Consider the following 8,859-nt stretch of genomic DNA (forward strand, 5'->3'; position numbering starts at 1 on the left):
CTGCAAAATGCAAGGGTGTTCTAGTGTGGTGAAGCATGTTTTGGGTTCAAACCTACTTGTGCAAGGTGGTTCGAGCTAACACGCGGCGTTAAGTAGGGCTATTGTATCCTACAAGAGACATATCATATATATGAGAGTTCTGCTGTATCGGTGGTGGTTCATATTTTTACCCGTCGTACAGGGCTTGAATCTTCTTAATGAAACGAGATATGCATGCTTGCCACAAGCCGATATTATTAAATCCGATATTTTTTTGTTACTAATATCAATTAAGTGGATATTTGTAATCATCGAGATTTATAAATAGTAATTGATGAGGATGCCGTAGAGTAGGTGAATTTGTCCAAAACCAAATTTGTCCAAACCACGTAAAAAAAATTGTTGTGATAATTAATGTCAAAACTATTTTTGTTGGTGACAAAATTTTAGCGCATAAAATTTTTGTACACTATACATGGTACAAGTCTTTTGTGCATTAGAGCCAAAAACAGTTTTGGCATAAAAGTCTTCGTTCTTCTCTTTTCACTATTCTTGTTGCATGAGAGAGAGGGGGGCCAGGGATGAATTTGAGGAGAGAGAAAATAACATTAAATGTATAGATGGTCATAGAACGCATAAGATGCTCTTTTTCCTAATGTATATGCCCTTACAGTAGGTAGGGGTAAGAAAAGGCGCAGAAATTCACCAAGTCTAATTCGGTATCAAGTGATACTTTTCTGCTCTTAGAGTGTCCATCAAAAGTATAAATTTTTTAAAGTTAAAAATGTTGTGTAAAATAAGGTTTACAATGTTATAATTAAATTTAGCAACCAGCTTAAAAATAATCAAATTTTGAGGTTTGAAAACTAGAAACATTTTTTCAATAACCAAAATGTGTGGATTCCATGCCACATCAATTATATTGTATCTCACGCGCCTTCTCAATCTTCTTCTCTTCAATCAGACGTTAACACAAACAACTTCTACTTCTTTCCCTCTGTTTCATTTCCTCTAACCATGAAGCTCATACCTCTCGATCAACAACAGTTCAACCCATCGTTGCCAGATTAAGGTAATTCACCCTTCTTTCCCGTTTCTGTTTTATTCCTTTTTCGTTCCTCTCCATGTTGTTGAGTATATGAAGAACGTTGCACTTTTTCCCAAATTCAAGAACTCATCTGATTTTTTTTGAAAGATTAAGAGAGTGGTGGATTTGTGATACTTTGGTAAGATAGGCTCCAAGAATATGGGGGAAAAAAAATTTAGTGTCTGTTTAGATAGAAAACACTAGGAAGAACACCATATATTTGATAAAATGCGTAAACTAGAAAAATGCCTGAATTAGTCATCCCCGACTTAGCTGTGTCCTTCGAAATGCTTGGCCACATGAAATTGCATTTGGCTCCTTATTTTAGTTATGAACCAGAAGTAACCATTGTGGACCTCAATATTATTAAACTTAACAATCTTTTAAATGGATAACAAAAAGCTGATGTGACAACTTTTGGCTATCCATTTTTTACTATAGCATTGTGGACAATCTTATAAATCATAGTAGTATCATTTTCATAGTTTTATGTTTTTTGAATTTTTTTATAGTAATAATAAGTAGTTTTTGGTTTAGCCTTTCGAGTTATTTTAAACTTTTTAATTTTAAAATGTACTTCCTTCGTCTCAATTTACTTATCATTTTTGGAAGTTTGTGTCACTTTTCAACTAATTATATCTCGGAATTTATAATGTTTTAGGTGATTACGAAAATATGAAATTATAGAACAAATCGAGATCTATCAAACAAGATCCATAGTGTATATAAAATTCATTACTATTTTAAAGATATAACTAATTTTTAAATCCAATTAGAATAGAAATGAGATAAGTAAATTGGGACGAATGGAGTAAATTGTTAAATTTTATTTTCTGAAAATGTATAAACCCCGTTTTGTAGTTTCACGTGGAGTCCCAGAAACTAGGGTCCGATCGCGTGCAGAGACACACGATCAGTTCACCTAACAAAATACTCCAGTTGTCTTAATGTGGCAGAGGCCTACGTAACCTAGATATTGAAATATACATATATATATTGATTGTCAAATGTGGACACAATTCAGATGGGCCATGCTTTAGATGTACGTCCGGAGGAGAGCGAGCCATGTGAAGAGCAGCCATGTAGGTCTGCCTGTAAAAGATACAAACAAAAAGTAAACTTGGTTATATTATTATATGGGAAAATCTTATGTGCGGAGCTTTCATGGGGAAGGTTTTATAGAGTCCGATCATGGTCATTCAAAAGTATTTTGAACGGTTTAAATAAAAATCTAATTTCGACCGGTAAAAGTTAAAATGCAATCTTCATTGATTGTCGCTTTTGGACGGTTCGGATTAAAATTCAATTTTGACCTGTAAAAATTAAATAGCAATCTCCATTGATTGTCGAAATAAACGAACGAGATTGCGCGGAACCGTGAAAAGCTTATAATTCATAGCAGAGCCGTGAATAAATTTCTCTCTATTATTATACTAGTGGATGCCCGTGCCTAAAGGCACGACGCAATGTATTCTAAACACAGTCTAAATAAAAACATGTATGTAGTTTTCATACCATTTTGCTGTTATAAAAAAAGGTTTTCCTACCATTTTCTTGCCTCTTGATTGTCTCTCCACAAATCCGTAGACGGATCATATCCTAAAAAAAGAAGCTATTTAGTAATTAGAACAGCCATACTATTAAGAAAAGGTTGAATCCATCACAGTGGCGCATTAACCGAACATGAAAATCCAAAATTTAACATGCTTCTTGAATCCAACAAAATCCAATTGATTGAAGTTCAAAAAAAATATTAAAATAAAAGAATATTGTTAGTATCTCACCTTCAATTGCAGACGAGCCATTGAACCTACTTCTTCACCCCTCTCTTTCACTATCTTTGAACGTGAGATTTGGTTGATTTCGAATGTAAAATTGAGCAAGGTTTATAAATTTGAAATTTTGAAAGATATATAGAATATCGGACAAAAAGTACCTCATTAAGCAATATTATGACTAATTATCCTTCCTTTCGATACGTTTTCTAATTTAATTAGAGCGTAAGGAAAGAAAATTTTGGACATCCTATCTTGGACATTCTAATTAATTTTGGATATAAAGACGTTTCCTAATCAATTTTGGACATTCTATCTTCAAAGAGTAATTGGCCAGTTTGTTATGAGGATGTGAATGAAATCGATGAATTAGTAAATCTTCTATTTAAGAATGATTTATTGTCATCGATCCTTTCCATTTCAACCTACATAATTAGCACAAATCATGGGATCAATTTAATCACGTGTAACTTCTTCTTTTTTATATATATTAGAAAATATTATTTATTCAATCTAACGACTATATATATTAGAAAATATTAGTTATAAAACAGAAAATATTATTTATTCAATCGAACTCTGTAGATGCTACTTTGTTTGTATGTCTAGATATTTTTAAAGAAAACCGTTCTGTTTTATAACTAGGTTTTGCCCGTGCCTGAAGGCACGGCGCAACGCGTTTTGAATACAACTAAAATGAATTACGAAACTATTGACCACCCTTGCCACAATGCATGAAGCTAATTTATACGAGAAGATTTTTCTTAAATTAGGTTCAAACAGAGTTCTTGTAATGCATAACCAAAGGCACAACTCGAACAATCACCTAAATTCTTGCAAACAGAGTTCTCTATTCCATTGATGCATTCTTCCAAACATCTAAATTCTGCTATTAAAAAAGAAGGAAAATAACTTACAGTTATGAGTCCGGTCTCTCCTATAGTTTGGTGTTGCTCCTCTGGGCAAATTTTGAATGGGAAAACTGGATCAAAAGGTCATAGAAAAAGTCAAATCTTTAAGTGGGAATGGGGCCTTAAAACTCTACTTTACTAGGAGTAGAGGCAGAGAATTAACACACGTCTTGAACAGTTAACACGTCTTAAACAATCGGCACACATAATTAATACTGAGCTCACATGCAATATTTCAACCCTTGCCAAGCAATTCCAACTATGCAAAAAGTAAAAGCGCATGTCCGTGCCTTCGAACCCCAAACTGCTTTAATCCAAATCGTTTGATCTCAAAATTCACATTTTAAAGCAAGCTTCATCAACTAATTGTCTTTTCTAAAGGCACGACAAAATATAATCTCAATGAATGGATTAGATTTATACATATATCATCATTACCAAAAAGCACAAATTGTGAAAATAAAGTTAGGGCAAGTATTTGGTAACTGACAACTTTATCTAACGAATTATTGACTTTCAAATTAGATGCAGCTTCAAGTTTAGTGCATGTCCGTACTTGAAGGCACGACTCGAACTCGATATTTTATAAATTGTCCAGTTTTGTCCCTCTAGCCTCTTGAAGGCCAAGGCCCTATTTGCCAAATTCCAATTACAAAAAAACAATAGCTCAATTATATCCATTGGTTAACTTGAATTAGCACATAAACAAATTAACAAACTAACAGTTGTAGTGTCTGTGCTTGAAGGCACTTATAGCTAGCCATTTGAATTCATAGTATGTTGACAGCGCTACCAATCACAACGGGTAAAATCCAACTATTATCACAAAATACACTTTTATGGTCTTGAAAATAAATCAAGCTCCAGAATGTAAAAATACTAAACCAGTAATTAAACTTGATGATAATATAGCAACATCTAACTTTTTTTCATCAAGTTTAGTAAAATTAAGCGGAAAATGCAAAAACATAATCAGCCCTTCAATTGAATATAAAATGTAATCGTACTTATACTGAATCACTGATAACAAAGTTGTAGACTTTCTAAACTTCAAGCTTTAACCAACTCGGTACTTGTCACTGGTTAGCCGATGCAACCTATAAAAAAATGGATGGCAATTCAATTCTCACCTAGCAACAAAATTTAATGTCATACCAACTACAGTGGTAAGATTCTAAAAAGCATCATTATAGTCAATCATGTCAGTTTCCATTAAGCAAAGATTGAAACTAAAAAAATAAAATAAGATAAAGATTTTTTTTTTTTTGATCGGCAACAAGATAAAAACATTACAGAAGACGCAATTCATGTATCCTTAGTTGAATTATATGGTCAGTGCTTCGTTCGCTCTGATATAAGGAATAACGCCCCAAGCGTAGGGCTTAATACGTCATTTAAAGCATAATAATCCAGAAGACCGGGATCATACCTAAGGGGATAGTTAATACGGCTTCGATGGATTTGTAGATGTAAGCAAGGTTTTCGGCCTTTAGGCAGCCAACTTTTTTTACTTTAAGCGGTGGAACTTAAAAGGCTAAGTTAAACGGCGAATTAACTAGAATAAAAGGCAGACTAGGTCTAGGAGATCCTAATACCCACGACTCAAGTTAAATCACTCTTCTCATCCTACTACTTGGTTTGAGATACTCAACTAAGGTTCTCAACCCGGAAGATACATGGTTCGATTTCCAAGCTAGCTCTAAAATTCATTTGGCAAACACCTCGAGTGAAAAAGCTCTAAGCATCATGTGTGGCAAATAGGTTCGCTCTTACCTACACATGATCAAGGAGGTTAACATCTTAGCAATTTGACAAACAAATCCGAACTACACATCAATTTTCAAACCAAAGATTCAAACTTGATGATGAGAAAAGCAAATTTAACTCAAGCCATGAGGTGCTAATCACCCCATGATCTAGCCTTGAAAAACTACTCACTCATATCTAGAGAGATAAAAGCTAGCAAAAATCTAGCTAATATATTGAAATAGAAAAACATGAAATAAACTAGAGATTATGATAGATCGGAAAAGTAGCTACAACTTTAATGAAGATGATAATAGCAAAACTAAATTACTTAAGGCAGAAAATTAAAGTTTAAAGGCTGGAAAATTGAGAACAATGAAGAACATTTCAAAAAGTAAGCAAATCTAATTCTAGATCTAAAAATGGGAACATTTCTATCCAAATCGTTTCAATGGTGACATAACGGGGTATTTATACTGCCCCTGGCTTGCGCACAGAATATCCCAAAGATGCTCTAAAGATTTTGCTCCAAAGGCCCTCGGTACCGATACCACATCTGAGTTGGTACCGATACCGAGCTCAACAAGCTAGCTCCTATAACCCTTTCGGTAGCAATACCTCATCTTCCATGGTATCGGTACCGAAGCCTTTATCAGCAACTTCACAGCTACCAGCAGTTTCCACAGCACCCAACAGCTTTCACAGCATCTTATTTTTATTCCCTAAACTTAAGTAAATACTACATTTTAAACCTTTCTTTTACCTTTTCATTACTTTAATTTATTTAATGAAATAAGGAAGTATCCCCCATTTGAAAACAATGGCATTACTAGAATTTTGAGATTTCAATTCAATCAAAATGTTGACCCCCGGCTTTTAGTGTAAAACAGAAAACATCACGCTTTTCTATAGAAGAAATGGCTCAAAACATGATCTTACTCTTCAAATAAAACCTTGCAAATTTGACGTTGCTCTTAGAAAAATCTAAAGATCAATTACTGCCATTTTTTATCTCGAAAAGCGATACTTTTTTGAAAAGTCATTTTTCCATACTTAGACAGATTTTCAGGGGCCGACATGGTCTTTATTGGTTCCTCGGGTACTAGGACGCACACGGGCCATCCATGACGACAAAACATGCCTTATTCACATGATTTACCTAAAAACACTAAAAACACACCTTTCGTGCAATATCAAATAAAAACAACTAATTTAACGATGAAATTAAACTAAACTAAGGACCTAGCGCACCCTTAATGGCATTGTTGGTGCTTATCACACCCCCCCCCCCCCCAACTTGAACTTTGCTAGTCCCTAGCAAACGAAATGCAAAAAATTTGAAAACATAGCAACTATACAATCCTTCCGCCATCACAACTCAAAACATGCTCAACACTACCAACTAGCAAGAGTTTCATAATCCGGCTTTTTATTTCATTTCTACAACTCGCAGCTTTAGCATCCAACTAAACAGCTAAATATCAAGCAAGTTAAGAGCAAGTTAAAAAGATTTGTGTGTCCTCGAACAAAGGGAGGATACGAGACACAAAACCTTCGAATTCAGACTAGTAACCATATCCCACGAAGAAGTGCTTGATAACAAGGCAAAAGCGAACAATAACTACCATGCCTCAAACAAGGAGAGCACTTAACTAATCGGAATGAAAACTAGCAGATGAAACTTGGATACGAAAGGAAAGCATGCCATAATACTAACCATGCAAATATCAGACTTTTAATCATAATAGAATCCAGGCGCACAAAAGATCAACTACGAACTTTTTTTAGCTTGTAATGACCTTGGTTACAAAGAGAAGGGACTAAAAAATAGTGTAGTGGCCATATGCTAGCATGGTTCATATATCCTTGGCCACTACCGACCCTAAACTACCCAAGACATAACCACAAGCCAGCCAAGCACCAAACAAAGATATGAAGAAGAAATAAAGAATGACTACTAGATAAGGCCTACTAAAACTACTACCACCGACTCCATCACACCTAGTCGCCATCCTCATCCGGCTTCTCACGGTATTGAGCCTTGAGATCCCCTTTTCCGTCGGACTCTTTCTCATCCGGAATGAATACTAGCCTATAAGTCAAACCAATTCTTTTATCAAAGTATTGAACCCTCTTTCGAATCCGCTTTTGCTCTGTCATAGCATTTCTTTGATCTCATTTCTTTGAGTAATAGGGTAATTTAAGGTGAGATTAGTAGCGATAGAGATTGAGGAGCCAATTTTGGGGCTTTTTGGAGAGAGAGATGAAAATTTGGGGCTTTTGCTTTTGTAGTGGGAGAGGAGAGAAAGAGAGAATCATGTATCAATTCTTTACCTTTTCGCATTCCAACCACTTTTATCACATTCACACCACCCCCAAATCTCCTTGAATCATTGAAAACCATTTTCACATAACCCTTCAAACATCCGGTTGCCTAGGTTAAAGCAAAGAACAAAAAATAGACCAGGTTGCAAAGTAGGACTAAGTGACACATATGTGGTATGATCATGCAAAGAATGCCTAGTATCCTTTCCTAAGTGCACCATAGATTCCAAAATGATTCAAAGTCGACATCACACACAATTAGACATGGACATGCGATTATTCACCCACACTATGAGCATGTTTCTTGAAAGATGGAGATATGGGCAAAACTTACTCAAATACTATACTCAACACCTAGACCGTTCAATCTTTACCATGCATGCAAGTTGAGAAGCATAAAATTCTTAGGATTGCAACGAACTCTTGCCAATTAACAACTATTTAGCATGCAACAAGTCATGAAAAGAGCTAAAAATCTATGACAAAAAGAAGGATTGCGAGTAAAAACTTCATTAATTCTTTAAATTTTTTGAATTTTCTCAATTTTTTTTTGGTTTTTCAATTTTTCATTTGTTTTTGAATTTTTCAAATTTTTTACAAAAATGAAACAAATAGCACATAGCTAATCCCTCCCTCCAACTTAAAGCGATGCTATGCCTTCATAGCAAGAAGAACAAGAGCGAAGAGAGGAAAATGAGCAAATGTACCTTCCAAAGGAAATGTCAACCCCTAAATACCTCGACCAAGTTGGAGGATTTGATGCCAATGTCTTGTTTCGGCCAAATTTGATGCTTCCAGGGTTCACTCCTTCGGTTTTGCCAACTCGGAACCATAGCTAGTCACACAGGGTCATATCCAAAGCTTTATCGAACTAACAATTGTGGCACTTAGCCGCACCTATATTTAGGGCTCCTAATCGCCTCACTCACCCCGGCTTTAGGCCTAAACCACCAAGGCTGGTGTGGTAGCATGTTAATCCTGCAGAAGACTTACGAGAAACGATCTTCCACAAGACAAATGACATTAGAACCATCGG

The sequence above is a fragment of the Rhododendron vialii genome, chromosome 7a, assembly GCF_030253575.1.
Source record: "Rhododendron vialii isolate Sample 1 chromosome 7a, ASM3025357v1".
Classification (NCBI taxonomy): domain Eukaryota; kingdom Viridiplantae; phylum Streptophyta; class Magnoliopsida; order Ericales; family Ericaceae; genus Rhododendron; species Rhododendron vialii.